This window comes from Bufo bufo, chromosome 6, assembly GCF_905171765.1.
Source record: "Bufo bufo chromosome 6, aBufBuf1.1, whole genome shotgun sequence".
In the NCBI taxonomy this organism is placed as follows: Eukaryota; Metazoa; Chordata; class Amphibia; order Anura; family Bufonidae; genus Bufo; species Bufo bufo.
In genome coordinates this window covers 382,759,370-382,782,855 of record NC_053394.1, presented here as the reverse complement: position 1 = coordinate 382,782,855, position 23,486 = coordinate 382,759,370, and the positions used below count along the sequence as shown (strand labels likewise).

The 23,486-nt window shown below is 45.8% G+C and overlaps 2 protein-coding genes and 1 pseudogene across 2 annotated transcripts in view; 1 reads left to right on the top strand and 2 right to left on the bottom strand.

The window, feature by feature from the left end:
- The window catches only part of LOC121003546 (zinc finger protein 22-like), a 717,821-nt gene that overhangs the window by 171,793 nt on the left and 522,542 nt on the right, over positions 1 to 23,486 (top strand). The gene's annotated exons all lie outside the window — the stretch shown is intronic.
- Positions 1 to 23,486, bottom strand: part of LOC121003529 (zinc finger protein 268-like) — a 948,872-nt gene that overhangs the window by 912,631 nt on the left and 12,755 nt on the right. The window lies entirely within an intron of this gene.
- Positions 21,094 to 23,486, bottom strand: part of LOC121003519 — an 869,303-nt pseudogene continuing 866,910 nt past the window's right edge.

Here is a 23,486-nt window from a genome sequence, read left to right as displayed (position 1 = left end):
CACTTTGCATCTTATCAGCTCCACTGTTTCTAATGGTCACTTAATTTAAAGGGCTAGGTACCAGTTCTGCAGGAGTTATGTGACAGAGTGCAGAAGTGTTTTCACCTCCCCACAAATCACAGAACACCATTCTCTCATGTACGGGCATATTTACGGCAGCAAGTCCATCAGTCCCAGCTGTCTCTATAGCCTCACGCTCAGTGAGAACTACCTGACAGTCCTCATTAACCGCATGTCTGTCCAGCATATTTATCGCTTTATCAATCTCAGGTTTCCATATCGTGCTACCTCTTACCCGGGCTAGCATAGGATTTCTTACTTTCGCCATCCCATGTCTAGCCTTGATCCCGGGCATTTTGGGCAACACAAGGACATTCTCCCCTGCAGATTCCTGCGAGGGAGCAATCACAACAGGCTTACCTGCCTGTTCAGACACTGCATTTTCCATATGGTCACACACTTTTGAGACAGTTTCTCGCCTCGGTGACATATCAGCCACCTGCCTAGCGGGTAGGAACTGCCGCCGGTTCAATGTCACTGGGTCTGTTACACACGGGATAATTGGAACGATCTTACCGATTGTCGTCACGGATTCAGCACTCACGGGAGATGGGAGGAGTCCAGGAATATCGCCAGCACGGTCATCACCCTTCTCCTTAATACAGTAGTTGCCACTGGAAACGCCTTGGCCTTGACTCCATCCTTTTTCCGGACAGTCACTCCATCCGCACCCTTTAGGACTTTGCACACATGTGCAGGAAACATAGGATCTCCTGAGAGCCGCACCGCTCTCCACCTCCTTTTCTTCCCGAGGGTTGCCCTTGGCAACGGCACACATATTTTACTCTGGAACTCCAGCCGCACAACTCGAAGCCTTTATTCCGGTCCATAGCTGCCAGAAGAATGGAAAGTCTTTGCCGAGCACAAACTCCACTTCCAGGGTCTCACATTTTAAGAGCTCCCATTGCACAGGGCCATAGTCCGTGATAAAGGTCAGAGACACGGTGACATCTGTCTCTGGCCCCCTCTTTAGAAAGTCCAGTACTTCGGGCTTAACCCGGTACACGCGTTGGCGGGAATCTAAAGTGACCCACAGCGGGATTCCCCCAATCACCAACTCGCAGGATCTTTCTGTATCAAATCTTCTGACCTCACAATCATCCATTGCGTAGTCCTGCTGCAGGTGGGTCTGCACAGACCTTATAGTGACATAGTTCAGTCTCTTCTCTGGGCTTCTGGCCCTTTAAATCTCTACACCACAGCAAAAATAGTCCACAATAGCACGAGCAGCACCTGCTCCACCGAACAAACAGGCTTCCAGCCCTTTAACTCCACACACAGCAAAACAGCTTTTAGCAGCACCTGCTGTCTCGTCGTTGCCCCTAGCAACCGACCGCTGCCCTTCTCTCATGGACAACTTTCCCGCATCCTCCACCAATTGTAAGGAATCATCTCTTTTCAGGGGGTGACACTCACAGATATCTCACTAGACAACGGATTTTCATGTCCAAACTGTGCATTTATTGTGGAACATGGCATAAAGAAAAACATACAAATAAACTCCTGCCCGTCTAGGCGCTACCTAAACAAAATACGTCCCTACCATAGTTCACACCTGGACATCAAATGCGGCTTTCCTCAGCCAACCTCAACACAGCAGCCTCCAGGCTGTGGCAATTCCAGTACCTTTTGGTTGGAGTGTAGCCCAGTAGTCCTCCAGACGCTGGCTATGCAACCCTCGTTCTCTAGGCGTTGCTAGGTCCCCCAAACTTCAGGCTATTGCATAGCCTCGTGGCCCCTCAGCCTTGCCTAGCTGGGGCCACGCTGACAGAACCTCACCAGGCCTCTGTCTACACACTCTCCAGAGTGAGACACACCCAATTGCAGAAACCAGATTAAATGGAATACCTGGACGTGAGCATGCCCTAAGTCCCGGACTGGAGCATGGGGAACAGGCACTCACCCAACACATTGCCTGTTCCCAGTAAAAGCCCGCCCTGAAATAGCTGAACCAGCTACACTATCTATATGGTGTCCCCCAACTACTTTAGTGGACACCTGGACTAGGGCTTTTACTCCAAGGCCGGGCCCCTTGGTGACACGCTCCTGGTGCAAACAACACCCCTTTGATCATGCTTCCACGGGACTTTACTGCACACCTCAATGTTCACATTGCCACAATATATATATATATATATATATATCCTCTAAACACAAATGTTTGGTGAGAGAATTTTTTTTAAAGATCCTAGTTTCACACCCTGCCTGAGATCGGTATGGGGACCCTCCATTCCTGTAAAACTGCAAATACAGGGGCCTATATGTGAAAGTCCAAAAAATAGAGCTGGATTCCCACAAGAGCTGGTGTCCAGACATGTGGAAAAAGGGTCATCATTCACACTTGTAAATAGACAGTTATTTGCAGTCAAGTGGAATGACAGATAGAATGTAACATAGTAACATAGTTTATATGGCTGAAAAAAGACATCTGTCTATCCAGTCCGGCCTGTCATCCTGCAAGTTGATCCAAAGGAATGCAACAAAAATCCTGTGAGGTAGAAGCCAATTTTCCCCACTTTAGGGGAAGAAATTCCTTCCTGACTCCAATCAGGCAATCAGAATAACTCCTGACGAAGCCGTTGAGGTGAAACGCGCGTCGAGGTCTCGCGCTCAGGGTTTGACTTTCCATCCATCACCATGTCCTCAGGTACGTCCTGTCACTAGTACTGTATTACATCTTGCATGGGACCTTTGCTCGTATCCATAGTGAGTCTCCCATACAGTTATATTTCTTCTGTGCATATTGGTACCATCCCCTCTCTCCGACTGAGATATTTATTTCTATCTTTAGTATCTACCATTATATTGGCCAGTCTAGGTATTTATGTACTGTGTCAGGTGCGTATCAGCCCATGGACTATCAGGTATGGTCATTTGTACAGTGGGTGCATAGTCCTACAGTGGCACTCACCATCCTGGTTCTCCTTGAGCTTTGATTTGGATTCATGGACTGCATCCTACCGTATGCTATATTTCACAGTAGTATTGGTGATTGATTGGTGTCATTTACCCTGTGCTTTTCCGTATCTTTGGATATCATCCTGTAGTTTCTCCACATGTTATATTTTATAAATAAACTTATATTTTGATACAACATTTCCACTTGTTCGTTCTGGTCTATCATAGTTTTCAAGTGGTAAATTATAGCTGTCTAGTTGGCAGTTGGCCTTTTTTGTAGGTTAATAACTCCCTGGATCAACGACCCATCTCTAGTAGCTATAGCCTGTAATATTATTACACTCCAGAAATACATCCAGGCCCCTCTTGAACTCTTTTAGTAAACTCACCATCACCACCTCCTCAGACAGCGTTCCATAGTCTCACTGCTCTTACCATAAAGAATCCTCTTCTATGTTTGTGTACAAACCTTCTTTCTTCCAGACGCAGTGGATGTCCCCTGGTCACAGTTACAGTCCTGGAGAAATAGATGATGGGAGAGATCTCTGTACTGACCCCTGATATATTTATTTATAGTTATTAGATCTGCCCTCAGTTGTCTTTTTTCTAAAGTGAATAACCCTAATTTTGATAATCTTTCAGGGTACTGTAGTCCACCCATTCCAGTTATTACTTTAGTTTCCCTCCTCTGAACCCTCTTCAGCTCTGCCTTGTTCACAGGAGCCCAGAATTGTACACAGTACTCAATGTGTGGTCTGCTAGTAAAGTGGCAGGACTATGTTCTCATCATGGGTATCTATGCCCCTTTTTATGCTACCCATTATCTAATTGCCCCTGGCAGCAGCTGCCTGACACTGGTTTCTACAGCTTAGTTTGCTGTTCACTAAAATTCCTAGGTCCTTTTCCATGTCAGTGTTACCCAATGTTTTACCATTTAGTATGTACGGTTGACTTGCATTATTCCTTCCCATGTGCATAAACTTACATTTGTCAGTGTTAAACCTCATCTGCCACTTCTCTGCCCAAGCCTCCAATCTATCCAGATCCCTCTATAGCAGTATACTGTCCTCTTCCGTGTTAATTACTTTGCACACTTTAGTGTCATCTGCAAAAATTTACATTTTACTGTGCAAGCCTTCTACAAGATTATTAATAAATATATTGAAGAGAATATGGACCAGTACTGTGGTACCCTGTGGTACCCCACTAGTGACAGTGACCCAATCTGAGTGTGTACCATTAATAACCACCCTCTGTTTTCTATCACAGAGCCAGTTACTTATCCACATGCAGACAATTTCTCCCAGTCCAAGCATTCTCATTTTATGTGGTACAGTGTCAAATGCTTTGGAGAAGTCCAGATATATACGATGTCACGGAACCCATCGTGACCTGGGCTCCTGGAGGGAGCTGATGGCCAGCCTCCTTCCTAGCGACTACGGACCTAGGAATTTGGAGCCCCCCCCCCCTTGTTTGGTTGAACCGGGTGTCCGGGGCCCAGGGATGGATGTTGTGGTGGAGCCTGGCCCTACAGCCATCCAATTTCCCAATTCAACACAGGCTCTGATAAGCCAAGGCCAATTACCATGGACTATCTCAGCAAACGGAACTGAAGAGGGTGACTGTACCTGTTATGTTGTGTAACTTGTTTCAAAAGACTGTCAGCACCCCCCCCTTCCCTTCGTTATCTACCATTGTACTCTGAAAGAGCTCAGGACAATGACATTTGGGGATGTGATGAGATTACAGTCTCATCTGTTCGCTTTCTGTATATAAGTCTGTGCAGTTGTTCAATAAAGCAAAATTTGTTTCACCTACACTGAGTCCCGTCCAGTGACTGGGGAAACTGGGAGCTACAGATCTGCGGTTTGCAATATCTCCTGAGGAAGGAATAATACAGGGGCGGACATACTCTTCCTGAGTACTGGGGATCCGTCACATTGGTGGCAAGCGGTGGGATGCTCTTCCTTGCCTGAGGAGACAGTCAAACCACCACCGGGATTTATTTTTCAGCCGGCTGAGGAGAACTGACTCAAGCAGCCATGACCCTGGCAGTGGAGTACTCCGAATTGTTGTGGATCATCTGTCCAAAGAGAGAAAGGGCTCTGTCTATGGAAGACTACTTCACCCTCAGGCAGACGGCGTGGACAGCTCTATGGAATATTGCCAAGGCACACCGTGGCCTATTTCATCCATTTCCATAACAAAGGGTCCGGGATCAGTTGGGCCTGCGAATGGGTATCCTGGGAGAGCAGCCTCAGGAGCATTGTGTGGCTGATTTGCACAAGTTTGTTCAGCGAGAGGGAAAGCTGGATAAATGGTATCGTGAACTGCGTTGGTATGCAGAACAAACACAGCCGGGATTTACAGCTGAATATCCAGAGGGCTACAACTTTGATGACCCTGGGCTGTTGTGGGACACCCTGGTTGATATGATTGAGGTTGGGGATGAGGGGAACTCTGTCCTGGAGGACCTTTTTGCCTACCGGGAAGACTGGCTTGGTTTGGAGAGAGTTTCAGAGCTGAGAGCTGATTTGGAGTATGTGGTAAAAACAAGAATGGCTACTGGGAAAGGCATACAATGAGCTGCTAGGACACGTCCAGCAGAGTATCTCAAACCCAGTGGAAGCCACATACCCAGAAACTGTGGATTTAATTGACTTTTCTGTGAAGGCTATAAAGCTCACCGAGTCCCCAGGTGAGGTGCTGACAACAGGGCAGAGCGCCACAAGCCTCTTCCCAGCACCTGTTACAGCCCTGGGGTTCCTGAAAGCTGAGGCAGACGGCCTCCCTGCTCAGCAGCCTGATGAGTTCCAAGGAGAAAAGGTAGCTGGCCTCCCTCCCCAGCGGCAGATGGACACCCTGGGAGAAGAGGTAGCTGACCTCTCCCCCCAGCGGCAGATGGAGACCCTGGGAGAAGAGGTAGCTGACTACTCCCCCCAGCGGCAGATGGAGACAGTGGGAGAAGAGGTAGCCAACCTCTCCCCCCAGCAGCAGATGGAGACCCAGGGAGAAGAGGTAGCCGACCTTTCTCCCCAGTGGCAGATGGAGACCCAGGGAGAAGAGGTAGCCGACCTCTCCCCCCAGCGGCAAATGGAGACCCTGGGAGAAGAAGTAGCCGACCTCTCTCCCCACAGACAGATAGAGACCAAAAGAGAAGAGGTAGCCAACCTCTCCCCCAAGCGGCAGTTCCAGGGAGAAAAGGGAAGCCCACCTCCCTCCCCAGCGGCAGATGGAGACCCAGGGAAAAGAGGTAGCTGACCTCTCCCCCCAGCGGCATATGGAGACCCAGGGAGAAGAGGTAGCCGACCTCTCTCCCCAGCGGCAGATGGAGACCCAGGGAGAAGAGGTAGCTGACCTCTCCCCCCAGCGGCAGATGGAGACCCTGGGAGAAGAGGTAGCTGACTTCTCCCCCCAGCGGCAGATGGAGACAGTGGGAGAAGAGGTAGCCAACCTCTCCCCCCAGCAGCAGATGGAGACCCAGGGAGAAGAGGTAGCCGACCTTTCTCCCCAGTGGCAGATGGAGACCCAGGGAGAAGAGGTAGCCGACCTCTCCCCCCAGCGGCAAATGGAGACCCTGGGAGAAGAAGTAGCCGACCTCTCTCCCCACAGACAGATAGAGACCAAAAGAGAAGAGGTAGCCAACCTCGCCCCCAAGCGGCAGTTCCAGGGAGAAAAGGGAAGCCCACCTCCCTCCCCAGCGGCAGATGGAGACCCAGGGAAAAGAGGTAGCTGACCTCTCCCCCCAGCGGCATATGGAGACCCATGGAGAAGAGGTAGCCGACCTCTCTCCCCAGCGGCAGATGGAGACCCAGGGAGAAGAGGTAGCTGACCTCTCTCCCCAGCGGCAGATGGAGAAAGCAATACCCAGTGACCCCATCCCAGTGGAAAAGCTGGCATCCGAGCAGAGAGCAGTTGGCCTCTTCCCACCAAGTACCTACAGCTCCAAGCTAGAGAGCAACAATGCAGCAAGGACTAGCAGACGCCCACTCAACAGCTGGGGACATACAGAGCCAGGCACCAGAGTTCAACAGGACCAGTGTTTGTTTATGGGTGCGCTACTCGACTAACTCAGGCACCAACCGACGGGAGGTCAGGTACCTGGTTAGTCTAGCTTTGGGGAAGGAAGGGGGAGAAATGTCACGGAACCCACCGTGACCTGGGCTCCTGGAGGGAGCTTATGGCCAGCCTCCTTCCTAGCGACTACGGACCTAGAAATTTGGAGACACCCCCCCCCCCTTGTTTGGTTGAACCGGGTGTCCGGGGGCCCAGGGATAGATGTTGTGGTGGAGCCTGGCCCTACAGCCATCCAATTTCCCAATTCAACACAGGCTCTGATAACCCAAGGCCAATGACCATGGACTATCTCGGCAAACGGAACTGAAGAGGGTGACTGTACCCTCATGGACATCTCCAAGTGGACCCGTAGAGGGTCTCACCGGGTCTGCCATCCTTTAACTTGGGGGAGCTATGTGACGACATGGTCATCAGTTTGAGTTAAATGTGTACTGGTGTTGGATATGTGTAATTATGTTATGTTGTGTAACTTGTTTCAAAAGACTGTCAGCACCCCCCCTTCGTTATCTCCCATTGTACTCTGAAAGAGCTCAGGACAATGACATTTTGGCCAGGCTACTGCTAGGGCTGTCTGGAGCTATTTTAGCAGGTGGACCCCTGTGGTGTGGGGGCAGACACAATGTCTGGGGAGGGGAAGGGGGATGTGATAAGATTACAGTCTCATCTGTTCGCTTTCTGTATATAAGTCTGTGCAGTTGTTCAATAAAGCATAATTTGTTTCACCTACACTGAGTCCCGTCCAGTGACTGGGGAAACTGGGAGCTACAGATTTGCGGTTTGCAATATTTCCTGAGGAAGGAAGAATACAGGGGCGGACATACTCTTCCTGAGTACTGGGGGTCCGTCACATACGGCATCCATTGATTCGCCGCTGTCAAGTCTAGAACTTAACTCCTCATAGAAACTGATTAAATTAGTTTGACATGACCGATCCCTCATGAAGCCATGCTGATATGGCGTTATTTGCTTATTTTCATTGAGGTACTCCAAGATAGCATCTCTTAGAAAACCTTCAAACAGTTTACCCACGACAGATTTTAAACTTACCGGCCTATAGTTTCTGGGCTCTGTTTTTTAACCCTTTTTGAAAATTGACATCACATTTGCTTTGTGCCAATCTTGTGGAACACCCCCTGTCAGTATAGAGTCCTTAAATATCCGAAATAAGGGTCTGGCTATGACATTACTTAATTCTCTTAGGATAAGGTGGTGTATGCCATCTGGTCCCAGCAATTTGTCTATTTTAATCTTTTTAAGACGCCGCTGTCCTTCTTCCTGGGTCAGACATGGCACTTTTAATGGGGAATTTACTTTTACATTCTGCATTTCATCTGGCAGTCTATTTTCTTCAGTGAATACAGTGGAGAAGAAAATATTTAATAGCTTTGCTTTTTCCTCATCGCTCTCTGCAACTCCCCCCTCATTACTTTGTAAAGCGCCGACACCTTCAGATTTATACTTTTTACCATCTATATAATTGAAGAAAATTTTAGGGTTAGTTTTACTCTTTGGCAATGAATCTCTCTGTCTCTAGTTTGGCTGATGCATTTTTTCCCCCAAAATTGAGGGGAAAATGCCCCTGCATCTTATGGGGCAAATACTGATGAGCGCTTCCACTATGGAAGTGCTCATTAGTACCGGAGGACCAGGAAGTGGTGAAGGCTCTGTACTCATCGCTTCCTGGTCCTCGGCTGTCGGCTGTGAAGGCTGCTTACAGTGTGATGGCGCACTGTGACCTCACGGTGGAGGAGGACGAGGTAGCCTACACTGCTTTTTGGTTTTAAATACATTTTTATTTTTTTAAATTAGGGTACACCCCAAAACATTGTGAAATATAACCTGTGATAACCCCCTCCAGTCATGCTAAACACACATTCAGACAATACACTGGCTGCAGGGCAGGCCAGCACCTCCAAGGCGTAAAGGGCAAGCTCAGGCCATGTGCCCAATTTGGAGACCCAGAAGTTGCAGGGTGCAGAACCATCAGTCAGTTTGTGTAGGCATGTGCACACATACTGCCCCACCATGTTGCACATCCCCATGATGTTCACGATCCAATTGGATATCTGCTCTATCAACTTTCGATGTTCTTTTCTGCACCTACCATGTTGATCACAGGTAGCGTTGAATCAGGGTTCCACGCCGGAGAGGGAGCGTGAGAAAGGGATACTACATCCAAGGGAGATGAATGGATGAAATTACATTGTGATCGAGCGGAAATGTGGGAGAAGCTATTAAAACTGAAGAATCAAAGGAAAGGAGGGGGCGCACGGCAATTACCCACTCCCGACTCGGGGAGGTAGTGAAGATAAATAACAATACAGGACTATTGGAATGATTAATAAAAAATTATAGGAAATGTCACTGGGGTATTTAGGATTTGGAAACGTTAGACAGGAGAGGCCCTGCTGCCGCTTTGTTGACTCTAGATATCTTCTGCCTGATCGCACTTCCCTGTGATGTCTACGATCCATTTGGATATCTTCTCTATCAAAATTCAATGTTCTTTTCTGAGCCTACCATGTTGATCACGGTTATCGGTGAATCAGGGTTCCACGCCAGAGAGGGAGCGTGAGAATGAGAGACCACATCCAAGGGAGGTTAATTGTTTGAAATAAAATATGATCGAGCGGAAAAGTGGGACAAATTATTGAAGCACAAATGTGGAACAAGTTGTTAAAGTTTAAGCATTGAATGAAAGGAGGGGGGCGCATCAAAGAAGAAGAAGAATTTTAGAAGTTTAATTCCCTTTCACCTATGCAGAGCAGGAGTTTGTATACGGCAAAATTGGTAAAATGTCACCTGACAATGTAACAGACGATTTTTTAAAATTTATGTCCCTATCACCTATGCAGAGCAGGGGTTTAATCACGGCAAAAATTGTCAAATGTCACCCAAGAATGTAACAGACAAATTAGTGAAATGTTTTTACCTGTCTACTATGTATAGCAGGGGTATATCACAGGCAAAAATTTGTAAATTTCACCTGAGAATGTAACAGACAAATTAGTGAAATTTGTTTACCTGTCTACTAGGTAAAGCAGGGGTATATCACACCCAATAATTGGTGAATTTCACCCGAATATGTAACAGACAAATTAATGAAATTTGTTTACCTCTCTACTAGGGATGAGCGAACCCAAACTGTGACACGGACCCGAACCCGAACATTTTCGTAAAAGTCCGGGTTCGGTGTTCGGCGCTTTCTTGGCGCTTTTTGAAAGGCTGCAAAGCAGCCAATCAACAAGCGTCATACTACTTGCCCCAAGAGGCCATCACAGCCTTGCCTACTATTGGCATGGCTGTGATTGGCCAGTGCAGCATGTGACCCAGCCTCTATTTAAGCTGGAGTCACGTAGCGCCGCACGTCACTCTGCTCTGATCAGTGTAGGGATAGGATGCAGCTGCTGCTGTTAGGGCGAGATTAGGCAGTGATTTACTTACTGAAGTGATCGATATACAGCTGTGTATCATACAACCTCTGCTATTCAATTGCTCACTGTTTTAAGGCTGCTCAGAGCGTTTTTCAGTCACTTTTTTCTGGGGTGATCGGCGGCCATTTTGTGTCTTGTGGTGCGCCAGCACAAGCTGCCACCAAGTCCATTTTTAACCATCAATAGTGTGTTTTTTTTTTTTTTTTTGCTATATCCTACATCAGGGGCTTGGCTGTGCTTGCTATTTTATTGAGGGGTAAAATACAATTGCCAAAATAGCAGTACACTAAATCTGGTGTTTCAGCTGTGGCTAGCCAATTGTAATACTGTCTGCTGTCTGCTGAAGCACAGTTTTTGTTCTGGGTTGAATACAATTCCCAACTTAGCAATTCCCTAAATAATTGTTTTCTGCTGTATCAGGCCAAGTTTAAATCTATCCATAAAAGGGTATATTAGATTGAAGGTGCGGATAGGGTCATCCTCAATAACTTCACACGCTACCGTGCATTTCCAAGTCTAATTCTGTCCGTAAAAGGGATACCTGTCATCCAGGGCCTAAATACTAGGCCTACAATTTATATTCAGCTAAATCTGTCGTTACTGCTGTGCCTGTATTAGTGTAATACGGTACCTAAATAGATAGCCAGATAGTGTTAGGTGCCTGTAAAAAAAGGCCTGAATTTGAATTCAATACATTGGGCCAAATAATTTTTTTCTTATTGTGGTGAACGGTAACAATGAGGAAAACATCTAGTAAGGGACACGGACATGGTCGTAGTGGTGTTAGTGGACCCTCTGGTGCTGGGAGAGGACGTGGCCGTTCTGCCACAGCCACACGTCCTAGTGAACCAACTACCTCAGGTCCCAGTAGCCGCCAGAATTTACAGTGATATTTGGTGGGGCCCAATGCCGTTCTAAGGATGGTAAGGCCTGAGCAGGTACAGGCATTAGTCAATTGGGTGGCCGACAGTGGATCCAGCACGTTCACATTATCTCCCACCCAGTCTTCTGCAGAAAGCGCACAGATGGCACCTGAAAACCAAGCCCATCAGTCTGTCACATCACCCCCATGCATATCAGGGAAACTGTCTGAGCCTCAAGTTATGCAGCAGTCTCTTATGCTGTTTGAAGACTCTGCTGGCAGGGTTTCCCAAGGGCATCCACCTAGCCCTTCCCCAGCGGTGGAAGACATAGAATGCACTGATGCACAACCACTTATGTTTCCTGATGATGAGGACATGGGAATACCACCTCAGCACGTCTCTGATGATGACGAAACACAGGTGCCAACTGCTGCGTCTTTCTGCAGTGTGCAGACTGAACAGGAGGTCAGGGAGGAAGACTGGGTGGAAGACGATGCAGGGGACGATGAGGTCCTAGACCCCACATGGAATGAAGGTCGTGCCACTGACTTTCAGAATTTGGAGGAAGGGGCAGTGGTGAGACCGAGCCAACAGTGTAGCAAAAGAGGGAGCAGTGGGCAAAAGCAGAACACCTGCCGCCAAGAGAGTCCGTCTGCTACTGGCCACCGCCATCTGGGACCGAGCACCCCAAAGGTAGCTTCAAGGAGTTCCCTGGCGTGGCAGTTCTTCAAACAATGTGCTGACGACAAGACCCGAGTGGTTTGCACGCTGTGCCATCAGAGCCTGAAGCGAGGCATTAACGTTCTGAACCTTAGCACAACCTGCATGACCAGGCACCTGCATGCAAAGCATGAACTGCAGTGGAGTAAACACCTTAAAAACAAGGAACTCACTCAGGCTCCCCCTGCTACCTCTTCTGCTGCTGCCGCCTCGGCCTCTTCCTCCGCCTCTGGAGGAACGTTGGCACCTGCCGCCCAGCAAACAGAGGATGTACCACCAACACCACCACCTCCGTCACCAAGCATCTCAACCATGTCACACGGCAGCGTTCAGCTCTCCATCTCACAAACATTTGAGAGAAAGAGTAAATTCCCACCTAGCCACCCTCGATCCCTGGCCCTGAATGCCAGCATTTCTAAACTACTGGCCTATGAAATGCTGTCATTCAGGCTGGTGGACACAGACAGCTTCAAACAGCTCATGTCGCTTGCTGTCCCACAGTATGTTGTTCCCAGCCGCCACTACTTCTCCAAGAGAGCCCTGCCTTCCCTGCACAACCAAGTATCCGATAAAATCAAGTGTGCACTGCGCAACGCCATCTGTGGCAAGGTCCACCTAACCACAGATACGTGGACCAGTAAGCACGGCCAGGGACGCTATATCTCCCTAACTGCACAATGGGTAAATGTAGTGGCGGCTGGGCCCCAGGCGGAGAGCTGTTTGGCGCACGTCCTTCCGCCGCCAAGGATCGCAGGGCAACATTCTTTGCCTCCTGTTGCCTCCTCCTCCTACTCGGCTTCCTCCTCCTCTTCTTCCACCTGCTCATCCAGTCAGCCACACACCTTCACCACCAACTTCAGCACAGCCCGGGGTAAACGTCAGCAGGCCATTCTGAAACTCATGTTTGGAGGACAGGCCCCACACCGCACAGGAGTTGTGGCGGGGTATAGAACAACAGACCGACGAGTGGTTGCTGCCGGTGAGCCTCAAGCCCGGCCTGGTGGTGTGCGATAATGGGCGAAATCTCGTTGCAGCTCTGGGACTAGCCGGTTTGACGCACATCCCTTGCCTGGCATACAGTGTTCATTTTAGGACATGGTCAGATATCATAGTCAAGTATCAAAATAATGCCAATGTGACACCTGACCCTGATACCTAACTCTGACACCTGACACCTGACCCTGACTCTCATATCTGAGTTTGACTTATGCTCTTCATAGATCAGGGTCAAAGTGAGAATGAGTTATAGATATATATTATGTATTTATTTGTATGCTAAATCAGCCGAAGGCCAGATTCCCTCTCAGGTATTGAGCCTCCACCCTCCCTGCTATGAGAGGGACTGCAGTCTTCCTAGGGGTACAGAAGATAAAAAAATGCATAGAGGGAACATCTTAGTAATTATAATTATATAGTAAATAAAACAACTGAGAAACCTCCGACCAGCAGTGTAATAATGTAAACTAAAAATTCAAAAAACAAAACATGATGCTCATCTCAGAGGGGCTGCCTGGGTGAAAAAGGGGATATGTCCGAATTCAGCTCTGACCCCGGACAACCCCTTTAATTTTTATTTATTGCGCTGCCTACCTAATTTTTGCAACTTTATTTTACATGACGTATGGAGCTTTTTATTAATACATTTTTCAGAGATTTATTTTCTTTTAATTGAAACTAAAGCTCCTTATTCTTTAAATATACAGATTGACACCAAAATAAATGGTTAAAATTGGTTCCCTGTTTTGGTCATATTGATAGTTTTTTTTGTTTCATGTGAAAAGAGAAACTATGCAGACTTTTTTTTCTATTTTATTCTCACTTGTATTTTATTATATATTTTGATATTATTAAAATATATTTTGGCCTCACTGTAACTGGGGCATCCAAATGTGACGAGTGAAGCTTCTGCATCATAACGGCCCTGCCTGGCAAGGTAGAAACCACTATGTGCACAAAACAAGCAATCACCTACAGAATATATTAAAGGGGTATTCCCATCTTAACAATCATATCTCACATTGTCCCATATGTAAAGTTGATGAAAAATGCAAATACCCTTAGTTTTCTTTTTCGCACCATTTTCCTCCGTTGTTCCCTGGCTTGTTTATAATTGGTTTCCATGGGATACGGCCACCTGTGCCATCCTGCAGTGATGGCCGGGCTTGCGCTTTAGTGCTAAACCTGGCTAGATTCTCAGGAGCGTGCCTGGTAGGATCATGTGCAGTAGCTCCCGGTCACCTCTCTGCATCTACTTCTGTAGGGCGGCTCTGGGACATGTTCAGCAGCAGTTATTGAGCTCTGCTTGGCAGTTAGGTAAAAGAAATAAGAACAGTGGAGCCCTTGTCATGGCTGTCAGTGGGCTTTCATGTTATTACACTGTTAGGGTCCATCAGACGTCCATAGGTGTTTTGCGGATCCGCAAAACTCTGCTGGCACCCCAATAGAAATGCCTATTCTTGTCTGCTATTGCGGACAAGAATATGACGTTCTATTTTTTTACAGGGTCGCAGACCAGAAATGAAATGCGGGGGCCACAGACCAGAAATGCGGATGCGGACAGCATGCTGTGTGCTGTCCGCATCTTTGTCGTCCCCATTGAAAATGAATGGGTCCGCCCCCGTTTCACATAATTCCGGAATGGATCTGGACCCATTCATACGGACATGTGAATGGGCCCTTATCTGTATGTAAACAGTTTTCAGTGTGCACGGAGCAGTGGAAGGGAAGCTGATACAAGGAGCGGGCTATAGCAGGGGGAAGGGAGCCTTTGACATCCAGCTCTCCGCACTGGGTTTCTACTTCATTGCTCACCAGGCAGCTGACATACTAGTGATATATGTACAGCTGCTGGGCCATGTACTTGGACGTGAGCAAGCAGTGTTAGGCAGCAGGCAAAGGATGATCTGGGGAGAATGAGAGCTCAGACAGTGTAGTGTTATATGGATGTGAAAGATCCCCTGTGCTTCAGAAGTGTAAGGTATGATTACTGTCTATATACTATATATACTCAGCACATCACTCAGTTTCTCCCTGTTTAGTCCCTGCACACTTTACTATATGGCAGCATCAGGAACACTCATCCAGAGCTCTGCATATCATCATGTGATAACATAGCTCTGCCCACATAACAAGCACAGTAGGGCAAACAGGAGCAGAAAGGCAGTTGAAGATAATGCTAAAGTGGGTGATGGGAATACACCTTTAAGGGGCAGCGTTCAAAACCATCCATAGAAACAGTAAAGGATCACTACCCCCACTCTCTCCATTACTTCTACAAGTATTGTCAGGTGTCAGACATCCGATTATAAACCCAGATAAAACTGTAACTGCGCCCATGGAGCTCATGGAACAGCCTGAATATTAGAGATCCTCCAGGTAAAACATATCATATCCGTATCACCATACAATAATAGGAATGAGAATAAACATAGGAAACAAAATGATCAAAAATTCTATCTATCCAATAAAAATATTTTATAAGATAAGATGCCTTTATTGTCACTGTACAATACAATGAATACAATGCAAAATACAATGAAATGTTGTTTGGAGCAATCCTAGATGCCATGGACAGAGGAACAAGAACTGACATTTAAATTAAAGTATTATAATAGTAAAAAGAAACACATTGCACTAGAAAGCCTTACTGTTCACAGGTCACAGCATATACTGTATATAACAAGAGGTTATCCACTTCACATCTGGGCCATTTGCCCCCTTCCTGACCAGGCCTAATTTTGCAAATCTGACATATCTCACCTTATGTGGTAATAACTTTGCAACGCTTTTACTTATCCAAGTCATTCAGAGATTGTTTTCTTGTGACACATTGTACATCATGCTAGTCATAAATTTGAGTCAATATATTTCACCTATCATTCACCATTTTATTTTTTTTGGGGACGTTAGAAGGCTTAGAAGTTTAGAAGCAATTCTTAAAGTTTTTAAGAAAATTGCCAAAACCCAGTTTTTAAGGACCAGTTCAGGTCTGAAGTCACTTTGTGGGGCCTACATAGTGGATACCCCCATAAATGACCCCATTGTAGAAACTACACCCCTTAAGTTACTTAACCACCTCAGCCCCCAGAGCTTAAACACCCTGAAAGACCAGGCCACTTTTTACACTTCTGACCTACACTACTTTCACCGTTTATTGCTCCGTCATGCAACTTACCACCCAAATGAATTTTACCTCCTTTTCTTCTCACTAATAGAGCTTTCATTTGGTGGTATTTCATTGCTGCTGACATTTTTACTTTTTTTGTTATTAATCGAAATTTAACAATTTTTTTGCAAAAAAATGACAATTTTTCACTTTCAGTTGTAAAATTTTGCAAAAAAAAACGAGATCCATATATAAATTTTGCTCTAAATTTATTGTTCTACATGTCTTTGATAAAAAAAAAATGTTTGGGTAAAAAAAAAATGGTTTGGGTAAAAGTTATAGCGTTTACAAACTATGGTACAAAAATGTGAATTTCCGCTTTTTGAAGCAGCTCTGACTTTCTGAGCACCTGTCATGTTTCCTGAGGTTCTACAATGCCCAGACAGTACAAACCTCCCACAAATGACCCCATTTCGGAAAGTACACACCCTAAGGTATTCGCTGATGGGCATAGTGAGTTCATAGAACTTTTTATTTTTTGTCACAAGTTAGCGGAAAATGATGATTTTTTATTTTTATTTTTTTTTCTTACAAAGTCTCATATTCCACTAACTTGTGACAAAAAATAAAAAGTTCTATGAACTCACTATGCCCATCACGAAATACCTTGGGGTCTCTTCTTTCCAAAATGGGGTCACTTGTGGGGTAGTTATACTGCCCTGGCATTCTAGGGGCCCAAATGTGTGGTAAGGAGTTTGAAATCAAATTCTGTAAAAAATGACCAGTGAAATCCGAAAGGTGCTCTTTGGAATATGGGCCCCTTTGCCCACCTAGGCTGCAAAAAAGTGTCACACATCTGGTATCTCTGTATTCAGGAGAAGTTGAGGAATGTGTTTTGTGGTGTCTTTTTACATATACCCATGCTGGGTGAGATAAATATCTTGGTCAAATGCCAACTTTGTATAAAAAAATTGGAAAAGTTGTCTTTTGCCAAGATATTTCTCTCACCCAGCATGGGTATATGTAAAATGACACCCCAAAACACATTCCCCAACTTCTCCTGAGTACGGAGATACCAGATGTGTGACACTTTTTTGCAGCCTAGGTGGGCAAAGGGGCCCATATTCCAAAGAGCACCTTTCGGATTTCACTGGTCATTTTTTACAGAATTTGATTTCAAACTCCTTACCACACATTTGGGCCCCTAGAATGCCAGGGCAGTATAACTACCCCACAAGTGACCCCATTTTGGAAAGAAGTCACCCCAAGGTATTCGCTGATGGGCATAGTGAGTTCATGGAAGTTTTTATTTTTTGTCACAAGTTAGTGGAATATGAGACTTTGTAAGAAAAAAATAAATAAAAAAAAAATCATCATTTTCCACTAACTTGTGACAAAAAATAAAAAATTCTAGGAACTCGCCATGCCCCTCACGGAATACCTTGGGGTGTCTTCTTTCCAAAATGGGGTCACTTGTGGGGTAGTTATACTGCCCTGGCATTTTCCAGGGGCCCTAATGTGTGGTAAGTAGGTAAATGACCTGTGAAATCCGAAAGGTGCTCTTTGGAATGTGGGCCCCTTTGCCCACCTAGGCTGCAAAAAAGTGCCACACATGTGGTATCTCCATACTCGGGAGAAGTTGGGGAATGTGTTTTGGGGTGTCATTTTACATATACCCATGCTGGGTGAGATAAATATCTTGGTCAAATGCCAACTCTGTATAAAAAAATGGGAAAAGTTGTCTTTTGCCAAGATATTTCTCTCACCCAGCATGGGTATATGTAAAATGACACCCCAAAACACATTCCCCACCTTCTCCTGAGTACGGCGATACCAGATGTGTGACACTTTTTTGCAGCCTAAATGCGCAAAGGGGCCCACATTCCTTTTATGAGGGCATTTTTAGACATTTGGATCCCAGACTTCTTTTCACGCTTTAGGGCCCCTAGAATGCCAGGGCAGTATAAATACCCCACATGTGACCCCATTTTGGAAAGAAGACACCCCAAGGTATTCAATGAGGGGCATGGCGAGTTCATAGAATTTTTTTTTTTTTGGCACAAGTTAGCGGAAATTGATTTTATTTATTTTTTTCTCACAAAGTCTCCCTTTCCGCTAACTTGGGACAAAAATTTCAATCTTTCATGGACTCAATATGCCCCTCACGGAATACCTGGGGGTGTCTTCTTTCCGAAATGGGTTCACATGTGGGGTATTTATACTGCCCTGGCATTCTAGGGGCCCTAAAGCGTGAGAAGAAGTCTGGAATATAAATGTCTAAAAAATTTTACGCATTTGGATTCCGTGAGGGGTACGGTGAGTTCATGTGAGATTTAATTTTTTGACGCAAGTTAGTGGAATATGAGACTTTGTAAGAAAAAAAAAAAATTTCTGCTAACTTGGGCCAAAAAAATGTCTGAATGGAGCCTTACAGAGGGGTGATCAATGACAGGGGGGGGTGATCAATGACAGGGGTGTGATCAATGACAGGGGGGTGATCAATGACAGGGGGGTGATCAGAGAGTCTATATGGGGTGATCACCAGTCATTGATCACGCCCCTGTAAGGCTCCATTCAGACGTCCGAGTGCGTTTTGCGGATCCGATCCATCTATCAGTGGATCCGTAAAAATCATGCGGACATCTGAATGGAGCTTTACAAGGGGGTGATCAATGACAGGGGGGTAATCAATGACAGGGGGGTGATCAGGGATTCTATATGGGGTGATCACCACAGTCATTGATCATGCCCCTGTAAGGCTCCATCCAGACGTCCGTGTGCGTTTTGCGGATCCGATCCATCTATCAGTGGATCCGTAAAAATCATGCGGACGTCTGAATGGAGCTTTACAGGGGTGTGATCAATGACAGGGGGGTAATCAATGACAGGGGGGTGATCAGGGAGTCTATATGGGGTGATCACCACAGTCATTGATCATGCCCCTGTAAGGCTCCATTCAGACGTCCGTGTGCGTTTTGCGGATCCGATCCATCTATCAGTGGATCCGTAAAAATCATGCGGACGTCTGAATGGAGCTTTACAGGGGGGTGATCAATGACAGGGGGGTAATCAATGACAGGGGGGTGATCAGGGATTCTATATGGGGTGATCACCACAGTCATTGATCATGCCCCTGTAAGGCTCCATCCAGACGTCCGTGTGCGTTTTGCGGATCCGATCCATCTATCAGTGGATCCGTAAAAATCATGCGGACGTCTGAATGGAGCTTTACAGGGGTGTGATCAATGACAGGGGGGTAATCAATGACAGGGGGGTGATCAGGGAGTCTATATGGGGTGATCACCACAGTCATTGATCATGCCCCTGTAAGGCTCCATTCAGACGTCCGTGTGCGTTTTGCGGATCCGATCCATCTATCAGTGGATCCGTAAAAATCATGCGGACGTCTGAATGGAGCTTTACAGGGGGGTGATCAATGACAGGGGGGTAATCAATGACAGGGGGGTAATCAGGGAGTCTATATGGGGTGATCACCACAGTCATTGATCATGCCCCTGTAAGGCTCCATTCAGACGTCCGTGTGCGTTTTGCGGATCCGATCCATCTATCGGTGGATCCGTAAAAATCATGCGGACGTCTGAATGGAGCTTTACAGGGGGGTGATCAATGACAGGGGGGTGATCAGGGAGTCTATATGGGGTGATCACCACAGTCATTGATCATGCCCCTGTAAGGCTCCATTCAGACGTCCGTGTGCGTTTTGCGGATCCGATCCATCTATCAGTGGATCCGTAAAAATCATGCGGACGTCTGAATGGAGCTTTACAGGGGTGTGATCAATGACAGGGGGGTAATCAATGACAGGGGGGTGATCAGGGAGTCTATATAGGGTGATCAGGGGTGATCAAGGGTGAATAAGGGGTTAATAAGTGACGGGGGGGGGGGGTGTAGTGTAGTGTGGTGCTTGGTGCAACATATTACTGAGCTACCTGTGTCCTCTGGTGGTCGATCCAAACAAAGGGGACCACCAGAGGACCAGGTAGCAGGTATATTAGACGCTGTTATCAAAACAGCGTCTAATATACCTGTTAGGGGTTAAAAAAATCACATCTCCAGCCTGCCAGCGAACGATCGCCGCTGGCAGGCTGGAGATCCACTTTCTTACCTTCCGTTCCTGTGCGCGCGTTCACAGGAAATCTCGGCCATCGCGAGAGGACGCGCCGGCGCGTCCACTCGGAATCAATCAACCACCTCCAGGACGCGTCTGTGCGTACAGCGGTCCGGAGGTGGTTAAAACCGAGTTTACAAACTTTGTTAACCCTTTAGGTGTAGACACAGGACATCTATAATAGGGAGGTAAGAGCATAGGGATCTACAGTACAGGCCCGAGGTTCCTGAGGCTGGGGGTCGTCTTTTTAAAGACGAGTGCCCCGACTACAGCCATTGAGGCGTTCACACTGACTAGACTAGGTCAAGTAGGGTAAGCACATAGGGAAAGTTAGCAGCCTGAGTAGGCTCCTTCCCTTTACATCTAATACGCCCTCTACACAGGAACGTTACTAGGCCCAGTTCTATCTACTTAGACCCTATCCTCCATCCCTAAAATAGCGCAGGAGTTCACTTTACTCCATTGTCTCATTTTATTTTAAATGATAGAAATAAAAGTTAATTCTTAACCTAAATATAATAAGGCACACTCAGTACAGAATATACACCACTTATTGGGAGAACTTGCACATCACTGATGAAACCCAGTAAGAGCTGACGGTTTCTTGACCAGCTCATATTTGATGTTTTTAATGTTACAAATACTTATAAAAGGTAGAACAGACCAGGGCTGGAATAGGTAGATAGTTATCTTTTTAGATTTCCTCTCACCAAACATTTTTGTTTAGAGGTGATATATATATATATATATACATATACACAGTATAAACCTGCACTTTTAACTGGATCTGTCCTTTGATGACCGGTATTCATTCAATACAGGAGGCAATACGCGTTTGGGGAGCTCTCACAGAGGTCCCAATCATCACTCCAAGACCTCGGCTACCTCTGGTAACTCAAAGCAAGGTTCTGTTTTATCTCCCTGTAAAAATGAGTGTCTGATGGAATAAAGCCAGTTAGCGACACTGACTACCATGAAAACACATAAGGGTGGTCACTAAACGGCTAAGCATGGAGATGGCTTCTCTCTGTGAGTTTTTTTATGTGTAACAAGAACTGATTTCTGGTTAAAACATTTCCCACATTCTGAACATGAAAATGGTTTCTCTCCTGTGTGATTTCTCTGATGTACAACAAGAGCCCATTTCTGATAAAAACATTTCCCACATTCTGAACATGAAAATGGCTTCTCTCCTGTGTGATTTCTCAGATGTACAACAAGTTCTGATTTCTGCTTAAAACATTTCCCACATTCTAAACATGAAAAAGGCTTCTCTCCTGTGTGAATTCTCTGATGTACACCAAGAGCCCATTTCTGATAAAAACATTTCCCACATTCGAAGCATGAAAATGGCTTCTCTCCTGTGTGAAATCGCTGGTGTACAACAAGATGTGATTCCTGCTTAAAACATTCACCACATTCTGAACATGAAAATGGCTTCTCCCCTGTGTGAATTCTCTGATGTGTAACAAGACCTGATTTATGCTTAAAACATTTCCCACATTCTGAACATGAAAATGGTCTCTCTCCTGTGTGACTTCTCTGATGTGTAACAAGATTTGATTTCCTGTTAAAACATTTCCCACATTCTAAACATGAAAATGGCTTCTCTCCTGTGTGACTTCTCTGATGTATAACAATCTTAGATTTAAATCTAAAACATTTTCCGCATTCTGAACATGAAAATTTCTTCTCTCTTACGTGAGCTGTTTGATGTTTAACACCTTTTCTGTGACTTTTATTCTTTGTTACAGTTTGTGATGAATCAGAAGATCGGACCTGTTTAAAATGATCAAATAATAAATTTTTGCTGTGATTGGATAAAGATATATCTTGGATATTGGCATGCTCTTCATATATATCTTGTATGATACCACAATCATCTACTTCAAAATCTGAAGATACCAGATGTTTCTCTAAGTTCCTGGTACAGTCATCTGCCAAGAACAAAAGACATTTTATTATTGATGAATAATTTACCAAAATATTCTATTGAAATTTTATTACATTTCAGTATTAAATATTCACAGAAAGGTATGGCACAAAATACAAGAATTAACTGAATAAAACAGTGGTGGCCAAAAAGATTACGATCTAATAGACCGAGGGGCATAACTAGGCCAGGTTGGCACCCACCTTCAGCAACTTCCCTGCAACCTCCACCCAATCAGTCATTTTAAATACATATTAATAAAACATTTCCTAGCGCTGGACAAGAGGCGCTGAATGCCCCCTTAGTTCCCCACACCATAGTTATCTCCCCTAAGAGCCCCTTTCACTGTAGAATTCCCATTTAGTGCCCTAAGGATATGTCTCTGAACAGTAGTTATGCCCCCTTAGTGGCCCCACACAGTAGTTATGCCCCCCTTAGTGGCCCCACACAATAGTTTTGCCCCCCTTTGTGTCCCCTTCTACAGTAGTGCTGTCCCTTAGTGCCCCTTACAGTAGTGAAGCTCCTTAATACTGAGCACATCATGCTCTTCCCAGCAGCAGACGTGATGTGATGACGTCATCTCTCCTGCTGAGCTGAGTAAAGCGCACAGGCCGGGGGATTATCTCAGGTCTGTGCGCTCTCCCTCTCAGCCCAGCAGGTACAATGACATCACTGTATCACACCTGCTGCTGGGGAGAGTGCAGGCCAGGGAATGAGACCTGGGTTATAATGGATGACAGATACAGCAGCTGGACTCGGAGGGAGGAGAGTAGAATGGACAGTAGGAAGCACAGTCCTGTCACTCTCAACTAAACAAACTGGATGGCACGCTCCATAAAATCTTCCTTTTTTTCGTGGATTAATATTAAGTGCCTGCGATTCATATATAAACACCATCCAATGATAATGAAAATTCTATCATTACAGATGAACTATTTCTTGAAATAAATTTCAGGTGTAATTCTGATCAATCAATCAGAAGAGTCAATTAGGGAATGTTAAATAATAGGTGATCCAGTATTACTTGGTATTTAATGTAAAAGATGTATTATACTGCACACTGACACCATTTATACTGATACAAAAGGGCGATGGAAGGTCCCACCAGATACCAACGGCCATCTGACCAATGATTGCTCATAAAATCTGTCAGATAATCTGTTAGTGTAAATGCACCTTTAGATACAAACAGCAGATCTTGATGATTTGCTTGCCCAAATGAATTCAGCATGGCAGAACATTCCTCGGACAATCATTAACCCCTTAG